The following is a 17,966-nucleotide window of genomic DNA, read 5'->3' on the forward strand; positions in this document are numbered from 1 at the left end:
GGAGAGAGCAGTTACACACTCACTTGGTTTGTTAAAACCTCTGCTCAGAGTCTATTAAAAGAATTGTCTGGGATTCAGATAAGACAATAGTTACTTTGGAAAAATCTCATTTGCACAGATACATCTGGCAGTGGGGAAAGGCATAAAGAAATTTAACGGGTGCAGAATTTGGCCAGAGATCATTGCAAGTGCTGTTCTGCTTCTTTAGATGTCTTTCTATCCAAATAAATTTCCTCCAAAGAGTTTACAGATTTCCTCATGCAGCTTTTAAGGGAATACTTGTACTGGAAATGAATGAGACAGGGAAAAGAAGTATGTTAAAATTTATGAAAACATCTGTTGGAAGCTCTGAGAAAGATGCTTTTGTTTTAATCGTCTAAGCAAGACTGATGGATTTTATCAGAGCTAAGTACCAAAGAGTCCCAAATGTGCTCTTTATCCCAAAGGCGAAGCACTTAAGCATATGCCTAATTTTAAGCATGTGAATAATGGCCTCGTTGACTCCAATGGAAAACTCAAGTGCTACAAACTGAGTATGTTGGATTCTAAGATACTTTGGATTAGTGTTAAAATCATGACCAAATTGTACCAAAAAATAATCCTGAGAGTAACCTTACAAAAGTATTGCTGTTAGGACAAAGTGTTTTTGGTAAAATAAGTCACATTAGGTATATGGATCTTATTTTGATATAGTCTAATACATTAGGATAGAAAGACACTTACTGATAAAACAAGATAAATATTCATTTATTCAAGGAGATTGACTTGATAAGCTTGAAGTGCAGTAACACAGAGAGCATCAGCCTGGTGGGTAAGCAAAAATCTTGTTTGCAGGGATATTGCTTCACTTTATCCAAACTTGTTCGTTACACAATGTATTCACTGCTTTAAGTCAATTCTGCAAAGAACTTTAGCACCTTTTTTTTTTCTTAGCTGTTTTCTCACAGCAGCATCCTTTTGTTGAGCACCAAATCTGGCTGTCAGTCAGAGAGGAGGAGGAAGAGCAAGAGTCAGATCTGTGCTTTCTTTCACAAGTGGTTCTGTAGGTGTGGTAATGAGCTGTGGCTTCTGCTGGGAAATTTGGGTTGTGGATTAAGTTGTAGACGGTGTTAAGTTTCCATCTCAATGTCCAGCTCATTTTTCTGTAAAGGTTGCTATGGGTATCAGAATGTGGTGCCAAAATACCCTAAGCCACTATTCCAATTATTCTTATTTCAGGATGTAAATGCCTTGATTCCACCCCCACACTAAAAATCCCACTGGCAGAAGCTGGATGAGGGGAATAAACAATCGTTTTTCATGTGCACATACTCAGTTCATTTCACTCTGCTGTCAAAATCGATTGCATTTTTCTGTTCAAACATCAAATGTACCAAACCAAAGGAAAAACCTGTGAAAAATGCTGCTTTCACGGGGACAAGCTCCTTGTGGTTGGATGAGCTGAGGCACTGCAGGAGCTGAGGAGCAAAGTGGGCTGTAGTTGATAGGTTGGAGGAAGAGCGAGTCCAGCATTCACCTCATATTAGAGTAGACTTTGGGTTACTCTGATATTTGTGGTCCTAAAAGAGCTGATTTTCAGGAGTTGCAGTCCAACATAATGCTTAACCTGGAAGCTGGGGAATGAGCTGAGGCAGGACCAGTCATGCAAGGTAAAAGCATCTTCCTGGCACCTATCAGCTCTTGTGTTCTGATGAGGAGGCCAATGCTCATGGTCTTTTTCAGACAGGCATTAGCCAGGAGACCAAATTTGTCATGTTTGACTCATTTTAAACACTTGCACCTGGTGGCTATTGATTCCTAATTTTGGAAAGCCTTAATATACATTGCACATGGCCCTTTTGAATGGAAATGCTGTTTAATGGCATTTAACAGTGAAAGAATCACAGCTGGAAAACAAAATGTTTCACAGAAATTTTAGAAATTGCTTTTTTTTTTTTTTTTTTGACCATGAAAAAGCTTCTTCTATTTTGCTTGAAGGATTTCATCATTCTTTTAGTTCTTAAGCAGTAATTGTCATCCAACTAACCAAGAGCTGGAAGTGCAAACTTGTCTTCAAACCTAGCAGGGGATGTTGGTTTATGTTATGATGAGTGCACATCTTTTCACTGAAAATTTGCATGTGTTTGGGGCTGGCCCTACATGTTGGGCAGAATGTGGGAGTCTTCTCAGGAAAAGAAGAGTCCAGGCAGATTTCTGTCCATGAACTCAAGTGAAAGTCAGCTGGAGGGAAGATATAACACAGATAATATTGTCAAATACATTATCTAGAAAGAAGTTTTCATGGGGAAAAAAAAAGATACAAAAAAAGCTGGATTTTTCAAAGCCATGGAAAGGAATGGTAATAGTAGAACTGAAGTGAAATGTTAGAGAGTACAAGCTATAAGCTGCCAAAAAGAGTCCATCAAAACAAAATTTACACTTGAATTTAAAACTAGGCAGATCTTTCTGGAAGAGGGAGAATGCTGGAGTACAGTAACCAAGCACAGAGCTGGGGCTTACCTAAGCATAGGAAAGGGTAGAGTCTGTCAGAGCATTTTCTAATTCTGTTTCTATTATCTGGGAGTAGAGCAGATGACAAATCTGTTAGTTCAGAGTGTTGACACAATACACTTTTATCACTTTTTGTCAACAGAACATAATTGTGTTCAGATTACTCCATCACAGGGGAATAGCCATAAGATCATGCTGTCCATAAAAATAAATGTCATGTTCTATTTCTGGGAAAACAAGAGGGAAATAGGAAAAGCAGTGCAAGAAGAGAAAAACCTTGAACAAATTCTGTTCTTTGGACAGAGTTTCAGTTACACAGACACTGTGATAGAGCAGTTGTTCACCCAAACCTGACACCCTCAGGCCTCTGTGTTAGATGCCAAGCTCCCGTGCTCCTAATTTGTTTCCCTCCCTGCCACCCCATCCCACCAAACCCAAACACTTCAGTGCTCTCTTCCAGAAGTCTTCTGTAACTGGTGCCAACTATGGATCATGAGCAGCGGGTCATCAGCAGGGATCACAGAATTCCACTGAGGAGGGAGAGCAATGCTCTGCAGGGCTTGGAGGTAGTCAGAGGAGTGGAGCAGTGAGGTTGAGATTACAGGGAAGTCTCCAGTTTGAGTCACCAGCCTGACTGCCTTTGTTGTTGGACTTCATGGGTCATGTTCCCAAGAACCTGAAGTACAACCCCTTTGGGGACATGGCAGTTGTGGGCTATCAGCTTCTCTCTCCCAGGCTGGATGCTCTCTGACTCTGAGAGGGGAGGCATTAAATTGCATCTTGCTCAGTTCCCCCAGAAGATCATTCCACCTCAGGCATTCATTTCCTAGACAAAATGCAAACTCAGCTGCAGGAACATGTCACATTTTTCAAGATTAAGCAAAGAACTAGAATTTTTAATAAAGTTGTTGGAGATATTCAGTTGGCTTCATTCTAACAGAAATAAAATTCTGCCCATCCATCATCTTTCCTTGTGACACTCTGGAGACAGCTGTAAATGGAAATCTGGGGGCTGAAGGAGTTTCAGGCAGGTACTGATATTTGTGCACAGCAGACAAAGGGGATTAGTCAGTGTGGGGAGGAACCAGCGTCACTTTGGGCTCCCTCATGGTCCAACACAGGTGCAGTCCCTCCCAATTTCCTGTAGTAATTACGGTATGAATCACAGCAATGAATTCAGGTTTTAAAATAGAATCATATTCTTAAGGGGAAGAAACAAACAAAAAAACAAAGTTCGTTGTCAAAATCCAAATTCCATCTCCCTTGTCCCAAATTTTATTTTCTCGTAAAGTCGTGTCATGTCTCACACCTTCCCATTAGTTTTTGATGTGCTGCTTTACCAACTGAGAGACCCAGAGGGGATGGGGGATGTGGGAGTCTTAAAAAAGAAATAATTAATCTCCACTGAGAGTAACATGCTGCCACATATCACTCAGCATTGCAGCAATAGCCTGATGGAGTCAGGAGAGGTGACTGAGAAGGAAACAGGAACTAGCTTTTGGTGTTTGATGATGAAAACTGAGATATTTAAAATCTCCAGTGCCCATTTGCTGTGCAGTCTGCTCAGACACATTCAGTGTGATTACAGCACCCAGACAGAAGAGTGTCATCTTCAGTGCTCTTGGTGCCACTTTTATGGCAATTTAGAAAATGATCACATAGAGATGGAAACACTGATTAGTTAACACAGAGAGCCTTCATGTATTCTACTCGTGCAAGGCTTTGAACTTCTGGAAGCTGTCGTACTGAGGAAATGTCTCTCCTGTAGGTAGCTGTGATTATATTGCTGTCGTTATTTACTGACACTGTGTGTAAGCTTTGTGCATGAGACAGAGTGTCACCAGTCTAGAGGGGCAGCTACATCTTAGATGCAGAGAAAATGCTCATTAAAGCAAGAGGCTGTTGGGAGAAAGCATCAGCCATCATCCTCTTATTGCTGTCACCTTTGGAAAAGAGGGGCTGATACCATACCTAAACCTGAAACCCTACAAGATTGCAGTTTTGGTTTGAGTTTTCCTTTGTAGCCTAAAAAACCCCACCTTTTAGGCTGAGATGGAGGGTGAGAACTAACCCTGGTAGCTTCCCACAGATTAATTGTGAGCAGGTACACAAACAGTCTGTCCTTTCTACATTACCCAGCCCAACTCTCCTCCCTGACCCTGCCCATATCTCTTTTCCAGTAGCATCAGGTGGTGGTGAAACCTGGTCTTCTGTCCCAGTTTTCAACTCACCCCAGTACACTGAAGTTGTTTAGAAAGGGAATTATTTTTTTTACTTGCACAACTGGAACAAGGTAGGAGGAGTACAAAACCCATCCAAAAGCTCCAAAACTGGAATGATGAGCAAATGTTAGAGACATGGAACAGGATGCATTGCTCTAAATGGTTTGCAGGAGGCACGCAGCCACAGAAGAGAGCACAGGAGGTTGCAACTCACTGCTTCTAGTACATTCTCTAACTGATTAGGTCCCTTGTCCAGTCCTAATATCTCAGCACACTCCCATTCAGTGAGACACCCAACCTTGGAGTTTCTCTCTGTGATTTACAGACAGATTAATTTTTTATTTGTTTCCTCACAATTTCCATTGGCTGCAAAGCAAGTGGTCTGATTTCTCCTTGGTTTGGGTCCTGAGATATTTATATGAAAGAATGAGAAAATGGCCATGTGCATAGCTAGATACCCCGAAGCCTGCCACCAGTGGTGAGGATTCAGTGAGCAAGTAGCTGGGAATTAAACTGATGTACCAAAGAGAGAAGGGGATAGATAAAGTGTCATCTGGTCCCAGCTGTTCAGCTGCTCAGATGAAATGCAGAGGGTTTCTCAGGTGGAGCAGGCAGGAGGGAGACACCAAAACAAGTTTTCATCTTTGCTTCTGAAGTGTGTAAATGAGATCACAGTGGAGTAGCAGCAACAGATGTTCACTCCAACCACTATGTCAACATCCAAAAAATCAGTATGACAGGGAGGCATCACTCCCTGAAGTATCATATTTGACGAAGTGGCCCTGGAGCAGGTGGGGAGCTTCAGATAATTGTTTTTGCTCCATGACGGGTGAGCAGTGTCCAGCTCTCAGGAGATGCATTCAGGACTGGCTGCCATCTGATCCTGATGAATTGTGGTTGAGTCTTAGATGCAGCTCTCAAACAGACACGGGACTGCACTGTTGTTAGGCAGATTGTGGTAGTTCAACTGAGAGACACAGAAAGCATGTGAAGTTTTGAGAGTACAATGGCATAACTGGTATATATGGAAGAAAAAAAGTAACATTCCCCATCTCTGACTTTGCTACTTAAAAGGGGAAAATTTCCTTTTAATTTCTGAAACAAACATCCCTGACTTGCCATTAAGTTGAGCTTACTGGAAATTTTTAAAGAAAATTCTAACTCGAAGTTGCTGAGCCCAATGGCTTATTTTTGCATAGTCACTGGTGCCAAGTGCTAAAATACAGCACTTTTAAAAAAAATTAGAGGCTTTGAAAATAACACATCAGCCTCTCTCCAATTTCACAGTCACTGTTGTCCTTCTCACCTAATTTCTCTCTTTATTAAAATAGACTGATTAGTGGTGCCTACTTGGTATGAAGCACAGCTTCTCTTTGAAGCCACCAGTACAAAAAAAAAGGTAAATGGGGAGAGAGAAGGAACTTATAAATGATTCTGCTGGACATCTTGGCTAGTAATACAAATGTCAACACAGCCACAATTCAGTGAGACACTTACATGTGTGCTTGCATTTAAGCATGTGTTTAAGCCTGTTCTGATTCAGCTTCCTACCAAGGACACACCTCACTTGTGGGACATATATGACTTAAGAATATGTTAAGTGTTTCAGTGTTTTGGTACCAGACCAATAAATGCCCTTCACAAGCAGCTGACTACATGCAGTTGTTTCTCAGGTAAATGATGTTCACAGCTGCACAGTTTGGTTGCTGTGCTATCAGCCCTGCGGTGCTATCAGCCCTGCTGATCTTCAAGTGCAGCATTGATTGAAGGACACTGGGGGACAGAAGGAGTCTCTGATAATGTGTCTCTGCATCTGTGTACCCAGACTTCTCTTTGTGAGCCCTGGCAAACTTGCTTTGATATCTAAGAAGAAGATCATAAAATCTGCCAGTTTGTGAGTTGTGGATGGGAATGAAGTGTTCTGCCATGATGGGCTCCAGTGCTGGCCAAGAATGCTGCGGTCAGGGAGAGAGAAACATGAGCTAGACTTGTCAAACAAAGGTGTGAACATCTTCAGATGAGCTCTGGCATTTCATAACCACCTTTCCAAAGAAGATGTCAAGGATCACCTTGGGTTTTCCAGGTGTTTATGACTTTGGTGCTTTGATACTTGGAAGAGAACATAAGATCTTTCTTTGATGCAGCAAAGTGAGCTGATGTTCTGGTTCCATTCCTGAGAATTCAAGGGGAAACTTGGAAAATTATGGAGCTGACTGGAATCCTACAGTTTTGTGAATGACATTTCTTTCTTTGTGGAAGTCATCTCAAGCTGTGCTTTTCACATCTTTTTTCCTGTACAGTGACAGGACAGGACAGTGAGAGGAGCAGACTCAGCACTGAGGGTGCAGAGGGCCTTGCTGGGCAGCTGTCAGTGGTCCCACTGCTTGTTAAACACAACAGTGCAGTGTGTGGATGCCCAGTAAATGAGTGCAGTTCATCACAGCCTTTAGAAAGCTAATTGGCTACTAAGCTATTGAAGGGTCAAACACATTAGTGTCTAGCCCCACTCAGCTCTTTGAACAGTAAGTGTTTAGGAGCAAGTCTGATTAGCAGGTTCTTCACTGTCTTCCAGTCCTGATGTACACTTATGAGTGACCTTTTGCTGTGGTGTGTGTGTGAAATGGATAAAGACACAATGCCTAGAAATAGCTTGCAGACAGAGTTAAAGGCTGTGCTCAATATAAAGTGCATGATGCTTTTAAAGTAAGTAATTAGGGCTATCTTTGTGGGTCTGCATTTTACTTAGAGTTTGAAGCAGATGAAAAGCATCAGATTTGATTTTCAGCCCTTCTTTCAGACATAGAGAAACTTCAATACAGGAATACAGATGCATCTCTATTCAGGCTTGTTCAGCCTGTCGATGGCTGAAAATCCATCAGGATTTTTTTACAGGATTTATTTTTTTACAGATCAATCCTGAAGTTTCGTAAATGTCCCCTAACTTAACAGGGCAGACCCCAATAGCAACACTAGGTGAAATTATTTTCTTGTGTGTTTTCTGAAGAGATGGCAGAACATCAGAATTGGTTCCAGAAATGCTGGTTATTGTTTTGATTTTGAAAACAATTTCTTGTGGCCTGGCTGCAAATGCATGAACTGCTGTCTTGAACATTCCCCAGAACTCAGATTTATTATTTAAATACAAGCTAAGAGCGGGAAACTCTTAAAATTCCCCAATTCTCCCTCTAAAAATAAAGATCCATTAGTTCAACCGTGATAAATAATTCTTAATTGTTCCCTCAGGTGAAATTGGACTCCTATCTCCTTGAGTTTCCTTCTTGGCTTTCTCTGACTGTGGGTGCAGCATTTTTGTCTTGTTCTTCCAGTGACATTCAAGTGTTAAAGCCGTGCTTTGTGAAGCCATATGAAGGGCAATGCTGGTTCTGATGTAATTCACATAGTAGCCTGGAATGACCCCCATCCACTCATGGTGACTCCTGTTTGTTTTGGCCAGTGCCTAGAGCTCCATTTTACCCCCTCTATCTGGAAGATATCTTGCATATGCTCCCTGTTTATGATCATACTCGCCTCTGATGTTTCCTTTTTAGCATTGTTATCCATCTTCTGGATTAGACACAAACCCAAGGTCCTGAATGTTCTTAGTCACTGAAGATCTGATGGCACTTTTCACAAAAGGAGATGACTAACCTCCATGTCATGGCCACAAGCCAACTTGGCTAATTATGCTCTGCCTACCAGAAATTCCTCCTGCCCTTTCAATGACCATGTTGTTTTTCACTTTCTGTCCCAAACAGCTATTGAATACAGGCTATTTTTCACTCCATGCTACAGTTCTGCAGTGAATGGCCCTTCAAGCTGGTAGCACCTCTTTCTGCTTGTAAAATGCTTTGGGTCTTGGGGGAATGATGAGGTGCTACAGTTTGATTTTCGGAAGCAGTCCCCAGTCTTTTCACACCTTGCTCTGGAAGGCTTCTGTCCCTGTTTTCTCCTTACTAGTTATTATTATTTCTAGCTATTCTTATCTTGATAACATTTTATGGAATGATTCCAGCATTTTTTCTGTTTCCTGTCTTTCTTTTCTTGATGCCTTTAGAGAGAAGTGCTGGGGAAGGTGCTCAGATGCTGTGAAACAGCCCGTGGTCCAAGACCTCAGAGTTGTGTGCATTTCCAGCTGCTGAGAAACCCAGCCAAGGACTTTTCCCATATATGGGAGAACTTCTAATTTAAATGAGTACTATTAACTCTGGTTGTCTTCTGGTTGGTTTTTAGTTTAAAATTAACTGAACATATGACTGAATTTTTCTCAGGGTGGGTTCCAGAAGAATCCAGGGGGTAGGAGACTGTGGTGAGACTTGGCAGGTAGGAGGGCTGTGCCTGTGCAGTCTCCTCACTCCAGCTACAGTGCTCTCACTCTATTGCCAATTGCCATCTTAGAGATATTTCACTTAATCAAAAAAGTTGTGGTGCAAAACAAAAGATACCAGGTCATGCCAAGAAATATGTGGGAAGGGTAGAGAGAATGTGTGAAGCACCAAGAATTATGTGCCCAGGGATAATCAGATTTGCACCATTTTTCTATTCTTTTCTATTCTATTTGATCATGGTTTGCCAAAATCAACACCAGTCATTTTAATACAGGTGCCTTTGTTCCCAGAAATGGTCTGAGTGAAACCTGGGATTCTGAATTCTTTCCCATGTCATGCTGAACCTTGGGAAGCTTTCCATGCAGTGGGTAATCCTTTTATTATTTATTTTTTTCTTGTCCTGTTTACTGTTATTAACTTCCTCTACCCAGCTTTGACACTGCTGTTACAGTACTTTGCTCTCCCACACCATGGTGTGACAGTGGGGCACTGCCTGTTACAGATGGAGCTTGTAAATGTGACTTTGGTTGCTAATGTGTCTTGGAAGGTCCAATCCAAATAATATCTGAGATTTTAGTATTGCAAATGCTGTATGGAGAAGCTGTTGGCCTTAGTAGAGTCAAAATTTGGGATCAAGGCTGAAACAGAAAAAGGCCTTGGAAATCTACAAGCTGCCTTCCACACAAGCCTTTCAGCCACATTCAAGTGTAGAATATAAGAAAAAGTGCCTCAGTTTCACCGTTCCTTTAAAACTTGAATCTCAGTCCAAGATCACAAATAGGTCCTCTCAGGTTTATAGAATTATAAAGGGACCCTGGCCACTGTTTTGAGTAAACCTGGACTAATTGATGTCTTAGTATTAAAAAAATATGTGAAATCTGTGGTTCTGCAGAGTTCCAATATGAAAGCTGATGAAACTTGTTGAAAGGGAAAGGTGGTTGGTGTTTAATCACATACCTGAGGCACAAGCAATGGGGGTCCCTCTTAAAGAGGTTTTTTGGGACAAGTCATGTCACATCTTTCTGTATCAGGTTTATCATCAGTAATGACAGGATGAGAAGATTTATCTGCCCTACCTGCCTGCCTTATTTGCAAAATGTCTTGAAAATCCCTGGAGACGGTGTAATAAGTGTTAAAATTGCTTCATTGAAAGCCATTTAAAGTTTCTGTCTTTGGAGTGGTAGTAAATCTTACCTTTTATACAGTGAAAAGGCAGCAGCTGACCTATTAGTTTGCATCCTATATATAGTGATCCATCAACACCAGGATCAATTTCCTGAAGGTCACCAGGTCCTTTAAATCCTTCCGTCCTCTTTGAATTCAGACAGTGGGGATTTGGCTTCTTTCTTCCTCACCTGCTTTTTCCCTCCTTTCTCTTCTGATAAACATAGGCATTGCAGCTTTAAGATTTTAAGACCTTTCCCAGATGGAAAAGGTCATTTGTCTTTCACTACTCAACACTTCCTTCATGGGTTCATTTAAGCATTGCCAGGCATCAGAAGAACAGAACTCAGCTGTAGGGTTATCTGTGTCTTATTCCCCTTTTGTGTAGGTGGCAAAACTGATCTAGAACAAAACTGTTTGGTTCCCATAGCAATTTACAACATGTAGCAACCATAATACTGTACCCTTCCCACTCCTTATCTACACCTGTTATTTCTTCCTTTGCCACCCAGCTAAGAGCTGTAACACTGGCACTGTTTTGAATGGCATCAAGCAGGCTGTTTCCGAAGTTTCATGCAATTTCCCCCTGTTTTTGGTAAGGACAGGATGCGTTTTTAATCTAAGCAGCAAAAAGCAAACATTTTATTAGCCACTTCCAATTGGATTCTCAATGAAAAGTTAATTAAAGGAGTGGAATGAAGAGATGTTACAGTGCATCTACTAATCTTGGTACATTATTTATATGAAATCAGTCATCAAAATTAGTCATGTGCACTATCTTGCTGTGTGTGGTCTGGTTTGAAATGGTGTGTTTGTTTCCATTCAGCTCCACTGGATACAGTTAAGATACACATTTGCTGCGTTATGCAGTTGGATCATATTTTGAAAGTTTATTATGCTCTCTATCTCTCTATATCTGCAGGCTCAGAGTCAAGGGACCACTAAAAGCTTTCAGCTAAACTTTGCAGTGTGCCTCAGATGAGACAAGTGACAAAAGTCACCCTTTCCTGTAAGTTAACAGGCACAGCTGCCAAAACCTCTGTGGGCGTGGTGCCGGCTGCTGGTACGTCCCCTCCCAGACTTCTGCCATGTTTCAGTGTGCTGGGTGCTGGTGGTGCATCTGGCTGCTGGGGCAAGTGGAGCAGTGGCCCACAGAGCCCTGGGACAACAGGGCCCTGCTGTCCTCCCTGCAGTGGCAGCAGAGCATCACCCTTTGCCCCCCAGCCCTCACCAGTCTTCAAAGTGCTCCCACTGCCTCTGGCTCTGCTGTTAGACACCAGTGAGGTCTTACCCACTGTGGGTACCACACTGCTGGCTTTTTTTCCCTCATTTTTCTCTTTAGGGTGTGCACCAAGAGGAATCAGGGCTAAAAAAGTAATTTCAAGTTCTTCCTTCGTTCTGGGTGGTCAACGGACTGCTCCCTCCCTCCCCGCCTTGTCTCATCCTCTGCTGCAGGGAAAGCAGATAGAGTTACGAATTTTAGGCAAGGAGAATAGTTTAATGATCCCTCCTTAAGGTCACTGTCAATGCTGTTGCATAAATTGACCTACTAGGGGCTTCTGTAAGAGCAGTGCTGTTAACTGGACACGGGGGAGTGTCGCGTTACAAAGCAGTGCATGGAAGTTGCCCACTTAAATCACTGAAGCATTTTAATTGACATTCAGTAACTCTCCTTTTCTGACAGCTGCCTTTAATAGAGAGAGCACGGCTAATGCCAGTCATGGGGTCGTTCTGTGCTCCCTGGTACAGCCCGTGGCTTGAGCTGCAGGGACAGAGCAGTCCCTGAGAAATGTGCCTGAAAATTTCACCTATTCACTGCAAAGGGGAAGATATAAAAACACAGGCACTTGCTCGACACAACACATGGTTATGAGCAAGAGCAACTTCGATGGGAAGAGCCAGGTTATGAAATAAGTGGCTGTGGTGGCTGTGGACTGTCCAGCTCAGCAGAGAGTTGCAGCTCTCTGTGAGTTTTTCTCAGAAGATATGGGAGAGTTTGCCTGCTTGTTTTGGGGAGCAGGGAAAGCAATGCAGGGAGGAAAGTATTCCAGCTGATTCATTTCCCTTCAGTCCTTCCTCACTGATGTCCTTCAAATCTATTATATTTTTAAACTGGTGAAAGGGTTGTCCAGCTTCACATCAACATCTCCTTGTTTGAAGACAATGTGCTTTTGCAGACTTTAAAATGTGGCAATAATTTCATCAACTCCAGCTTTACTCTACAACAGCAAATAGGCAAATACCCTTTCACCATCACACTGCTTTGCTTACTTGTGGGCAACTTAAGATTTGATACAAGGACCTGATACAGAATTCATCTTGCAGTCGCAGACCAGATATAAAATCTGATATAAAATATATAAAGATATAAAATGCCCAGATCCTACAGACTGGGGATTTGTGCTCTTGAGCATCTTCTCTTATGTACATAGCTGAAATGCACTGTGCTCACAAGGGAGAGCAAAGTGGCTTAAGAAATCTCACTCTAGTGAGCTCTACACAGCCACTCCTGCTTCTGTTGGGTAGGGCCTCACTCTGGAAAAAGTCTAATTTTTTCCCAGCATTTACCTCTCTGAGCTGTTCCTCCCAGTGGATGAAAACTGTGATCCTTTCTGCTCTGGTTCTGACAAATGGGGCAGCTGGGGTAAAGCTCTCAGATACAGTGTGAATGAACGGGAGGATGCCAGATATGAAAAATCTGCTTGAAATTTCAGTGCAGCTTCTAGCAAAGCTAGGAAGCAAGCCACAGTCTAGATTATTTTTTGTATTTTATAGCCTTTTCTCATTATTTTTCTGGTTACAATGACTATATCAATATCTTCAGTTTCTCACAGAGGCAAGATTCATTCTCTGTTCCAGAAAGAACTACAGCAGTAAGCATAAAATGGATATCTCTTGATCAAGGATACATCTCCTCTGACTTTCCTCATAAGATATTAATAAGGGAGAGGCATTATCAGTTTCCATTTAACAGGTGTGTGGAAGAGGGGGAAATCTCATAATCATTTAATACCTTCTGCAGGAACATCCTTCATCAGCTTTTGCTAATTATGAAGCTGAAGCCATTTTCTATTTTGTTTTCCATTTAAAGCTGAAGACGAACTTCAGGAGACAGCAACAGCAATTTATTTGCTAGGTTTTGCTTTCTTCATGCAAGGGAATGCCAAGCTAACCTCACAGGATTTCATTTAAAAACAAGAGTTCAGAGGAAAAAATGCCATGGCTTTAGCCCACTGTCTCTGTTAGTTTATTAAAATATTAGTCTTGTAGGTGTGTTAGATTGATTTGCCTTGCAAGGTGTTTAAAAATAGCTGTGAGAATAATGGGTTTCATCAAAAATCATTAACTGGGACATTACTTTCATTTTTTAACCACAGAACAAAGTGTCACAGCCAGATTAAACAAGCCAGAAAGCATTTGGAGTGCACACAAACAGCCAGTAACTTTTAAATATACCTTAACTGCGGAAAATCCTGAAAGATATCAGCCAACTTCCACTGCAGATTGGTCAGAATCCCCAAGAAAGGTCAGATTGTTCGAAGTGGCTGGTATTTGTACCAGCTGACACAAAAAGGTTCAGTTATTTATAGTGGTTTGCCTGCATCCCCACAATGCTAAGGGACTGAATGAGATTGCAGAGATGAAAAGGACGTCTCAGTCTAACAACTGCAAATAGCTGTAGCTCAGCAAACTCCCAAATTATGGCATTACCAAGCCAGAGAGCTGCCCAGCTCAAGCACAGGCCTTAATCCCTATCGGGTAACAGGATCCTGTAGAAACCTTTTTTTTTTTTGAAGGGTGCCTTTTATTTGGATAAAATTTAGTTCCCTGTGTAGTGCAATCAAACTTTAGGGCTTCCCTTCCAAGTTTCCCTTATGAGCTGTGTCGTCTTTATCTGGTTGTGACAGCCAGCCACTGTGATGGAGTTGTTTTTTTTAGCTATAGGACTTGGACAGCGAAAGAAGAAACTGGGGTCATGTGAGGAGAGTGTTAGGACTGGGAAGAAATGTGGATCCAAGTTCATCAGGGTGAATGCTCACCCCTTTTGCTGAATATTTGGTAGGCGAGTTACCCCCCAGAGATCAAGAGGGAGTAAAGGAAGACATTTCTGATGAAAAGCAAAACACTGATAACACTTATGGGAAAAGATAAGGGCAGTGACCATGGCCAATAAGAGTGAAAGCTCCTGTAAACTGGCCCAAAATTCCAGGAGATCTCTCTTGAAGAAACCACCCACGAATTCCAGTTTTATTGGGCTAGTCAGGTCTATGGGAAAAAGGTGCTTTCTTCTCGCTGGCAGGTTCCAAATCAGCAGGGAATTAAAGACTTTGGAGGTTGGCCCAAACAGCCAAATGGAAGGAAAAGGCCCTTTCAGTCCGTTCGGCCTCATGGGAAAACTCCCATTTTGCACCATAAGCAGCAGGCACAGAACAGCTGAACTGTTGTTTCTGTAAATCAGCACTGGGCTTGATGTGGGATGCCCTTTGGAGCATGGCTGATCAGGCCAAGTATGAACAGGGTGTTATCTCCAAACAGCTCATGAGCCTTCCTAACCAGATAGCCTGCAAACAGCCCCAATGACTGGCCCTAATCCTAAAGCCTTCCCTCACTCAGATAAACCCCCTACAGAGAGAGGGACAGAGGAAATTACTGATATTCACTCATCTATTTATATTTAGACAGAAGATTAAACAACTTGGAACTGCAGTGATATGTCCGTGGCGTGGCTCCTGCAAACGTGTAAGCACTTGCAATACTTCTCTGCACAGGCTTAACTGGAAATGGACTGGAGATTGTGGACATCTTCCAACAAAGTGTACTTATTCAGTGAAGGAAAGCTATGTTTGGACAGGAAACCAATTGTTTTTTCAGGAGGAAGTTGCTGAGAACCACTGTTTCGATTAAAACAAAAGATTGTGTTTTCACTCAAAAAATCCTGTTGAATTTGTGTTTTTCTAAAACTCTAAACAATTCCGTAGATGTGAAGCATTGTAAAGACTGCAGGCATGTTGAAACAAATCTATGCAAATAGGATGTTCTGATGCTATCAGGGTAAAATCACTCAGGATTTCCATTTCATGGGAAATTTCAACCTTTCTTGTTCTTTTTCCGGTTAAGTATGAAAAAAAAATAAAATCAGAAGACTACAATGTCCCTGGCTTCAAAGGGAAATTTCCAGCTTTGCTAAACATCCCTCAAGTCTTGACTGGCACTGGGCCGGTGCCAAGGGAAGCATCTGAGAAATTTTATGGAATTACCATGTTATTTCATGATCCTTTCTCCCACCTTCTTTCTCTCAGTAGACATTTCTTTGCAAAGAACACCCATTCTGTCAGGTGATAGAAAAACACATGAGAAGCAGCACCTCTTCTCCTGCTGTGTCCTTCCCTGTGACACAACCATGACATGACCTTGGACTGGTCACTGGAAATGCTTTGCTTTTCACCCTCATGTTATTTTTGTCGAGCTAGGCACGCAGAGCAGCACCTTCTGGTTTGGTTGTGTGTACGTGGTTTTGAGGGATAGCTCCAAGAAGCAGTTTCTGACCATTGCTGACTGCTCTAAAGAGACTTTTTAAAGGGTTTTGGTGTTAGAGAAGATATTAGGAATTGTTTTTCAGGTAGTGTTTCATGCCATCTTACCGGAGACTCACACAAACTGGACTGCCTTCCTTTTATTTGTGTTAGTAAGACTGTTGTTGTGGTCTCAGTGCCTCACTTTTCCCTCACCTTCCCCCTTGAGTCCAAACCCTAGACCAATATCCTGTGCTTGGAATACTCACATGAAAATCAAGAGAGACAACTCCCACACCGTGGGACACCTTCTCTGCCAAAGCTGCCTCTGCAGGACAACAGTTTTCTTTGGGATGGTCTACAAGGATGGCATGAACCTCTGCAGGAATGCAGTGTCATCACAGAATGGGTAGGAGTGGAAGGGACCACTGGGGGTCACCTAGTCCAGCTCCCTGCTCAAGCAAGAATCCCTAGACCACAGTACTCAGGACTGTGTCCAGACAGCTTTTGGATACCTTGGGAAGAGGAGACTCCATGGCCTCTCTGGGCAGGCTGTTCCAGTGCTCGGTCACCTGCACAGAAAAGAAGTTGAGAGTCTCTTTTCCTAATGCCTGGACTTTTAAAATATAGATATAAAAATCACTGATCCAGCAATTCAGAAATCCAGTCTTATTCCAGTTTGCCCCTGGCCTCGCCAAACACGAGGCCACAAGCAGACCTTTCTTCCCCAAGAAGAGATGAGGGAAGAGACTGGTGACAGATGTTAATTAGGGTGTAAAAATCACCTCTGGAAACAGCTCAGACATGTTGGGGAGCCTCCCAGGATAAATTTCTTTCCTTGGAACTTACTTGTGAGTCCTACAATTAGTGTGGAACCTGGCTATGCAGTGCACAGTGCACAGGAGGTGGCATTAAGGAGGGCCTGTTTTCTCCAACTTGTTATTTTCCTCCTTGCTTTCTGCAGTATATATTTATGTTAATTGTAGCAATACATCTGTCCTCAGAGTTTATCAGATTCCAGGAGATAAGATATTGCCATCAAAGCCTATTTTGAGCTATGAGCTCCTCAGTAAATCAATGTTACATGAATTAAGATTGCCTTGAGATTGTCTAAAACATTTCATCTGCCCATATCTGGAAAGAGTTTCTAATCAAAACCCTGTAAAAGATGGCTTTAGGAATTTTCTCTTGCAGCTTACAAACTCTGTGGTCTCAAACAAGCTTTAATTACCAGGGCTTTAATGGCAGCAATTTTATGATGTTTCAGAAGTGAAATGGTTTATACTCTGGTGATAAGGACTTCATAGGAGCCAGTAAAAAATAAAGCAGAATTCCACAGCAGGAGATGGATTTTTTTAATGGATTTTTGCAGATAATTCTTAGCCTTTTCCACAAAAAGGAAAGATACAAAATGTGTTAATGGGCACTTACATCTTCTTTATTTTCAGTAGTTTCACCTGTTGCTCCTACCTTTGCATTTTTATACAAAAATTCAATCCCATTTCTGTCCATTTGAATACAAAAAATGCCAAGCATACTTCCACCTACCACAAAATCTACCTTTCTTAGAGACCACCTTAGAGAATCTTTTCCCTGGCTGCAGAGGACAGCTGTCACCACAGCACAAGCCCTGCCACAAGCTCCATGTGGTGCAGAGTGATTGGCATTCTGCACTCACAATGGCCACAATGGAGGGTAAATATGGAAGGGTGGTCTTGCATGTCAGAGCTGAAGTAAACTTGTGGTGGTGTTGGGGTAGGTGAAGACTGCCAGTACGTACAGGAATAACTTCATTTATCCAGTGCTGCTGAGCTCTGGACCTCTAGAAGAATAAATATTTACTATTCTAAATGAAATGTGTATTCCATATGAGTGTTGCAGTCTATCTTGGATAGCTTAGGGAAGACTAAAAGTTGTCAAGGGGTTCTTGAACTAAAAGCTTTCCTCTATGTAGAGAGTTGCTATTTTAAAGTTCTACCACCTGCAGGAATCTTCCTCTCTGTATCAATCTCATCTGAAAAGCTCAGGTCTGTCTAACTGGTGACACTGCCCTTCCTGCAGGCACTGGGGGCCAGAGCAGACCTAATAACTGATGACTCTGGAACCCTAAATTCTGTCCTTGCCTTTGCCACCAGTCTGTGGGGTGAAAATGGGCAAATTGTTTGTCCTCTGTGGTAGCATCAGTCTTATATCTGAAGTACCAGCCAAGCCTTTGCTCGAGGCCAGACTCGTGCATGAAATTTGGATGCAGG

At 42.2% G+C, this 17,966-nt stretch overlaps 1 long non-coding RNA gene across 1 annotated transcript; it reads right to left on the bottom strand.

The window, feature by feature from the left end:
* Positions 1-1,944: 1,944 nt before the first annotated feature.
* LOC108638675 lies at positions 1,945-13,883 on the bottom strand. The gene is made up of 2 exons (XR_001920022.1): positions 13,658-13,883; positions 1,945-3,316 (listed from the first exon to the last, which is right to left on the bottom strand). It is a non-coding gene; the product is annotated as an uncharacterized LOC108638675 (long non-coding RNA).
* Positions 13,884-17,966: the final 4,083 nt, after the last annotated feature.

This window comes from Manacus vitellinus, unplaced genomic scaffold (genome assembly GCF_001715985.3).
Source record: "Manacus vitellinus isolate BGI_N305 unplaced genomic scaffold, ASM171598v3 scaffold_12_pilon, whole genome shotgun sequence".
In the NCBI taxonomy this organism is placed as follows: domain Eukaryota; kingdom Metazoa; phylum Chordata; class Aves; order Passeriformes; family Pipridae; genus Manacus; species Manacus vitellinus.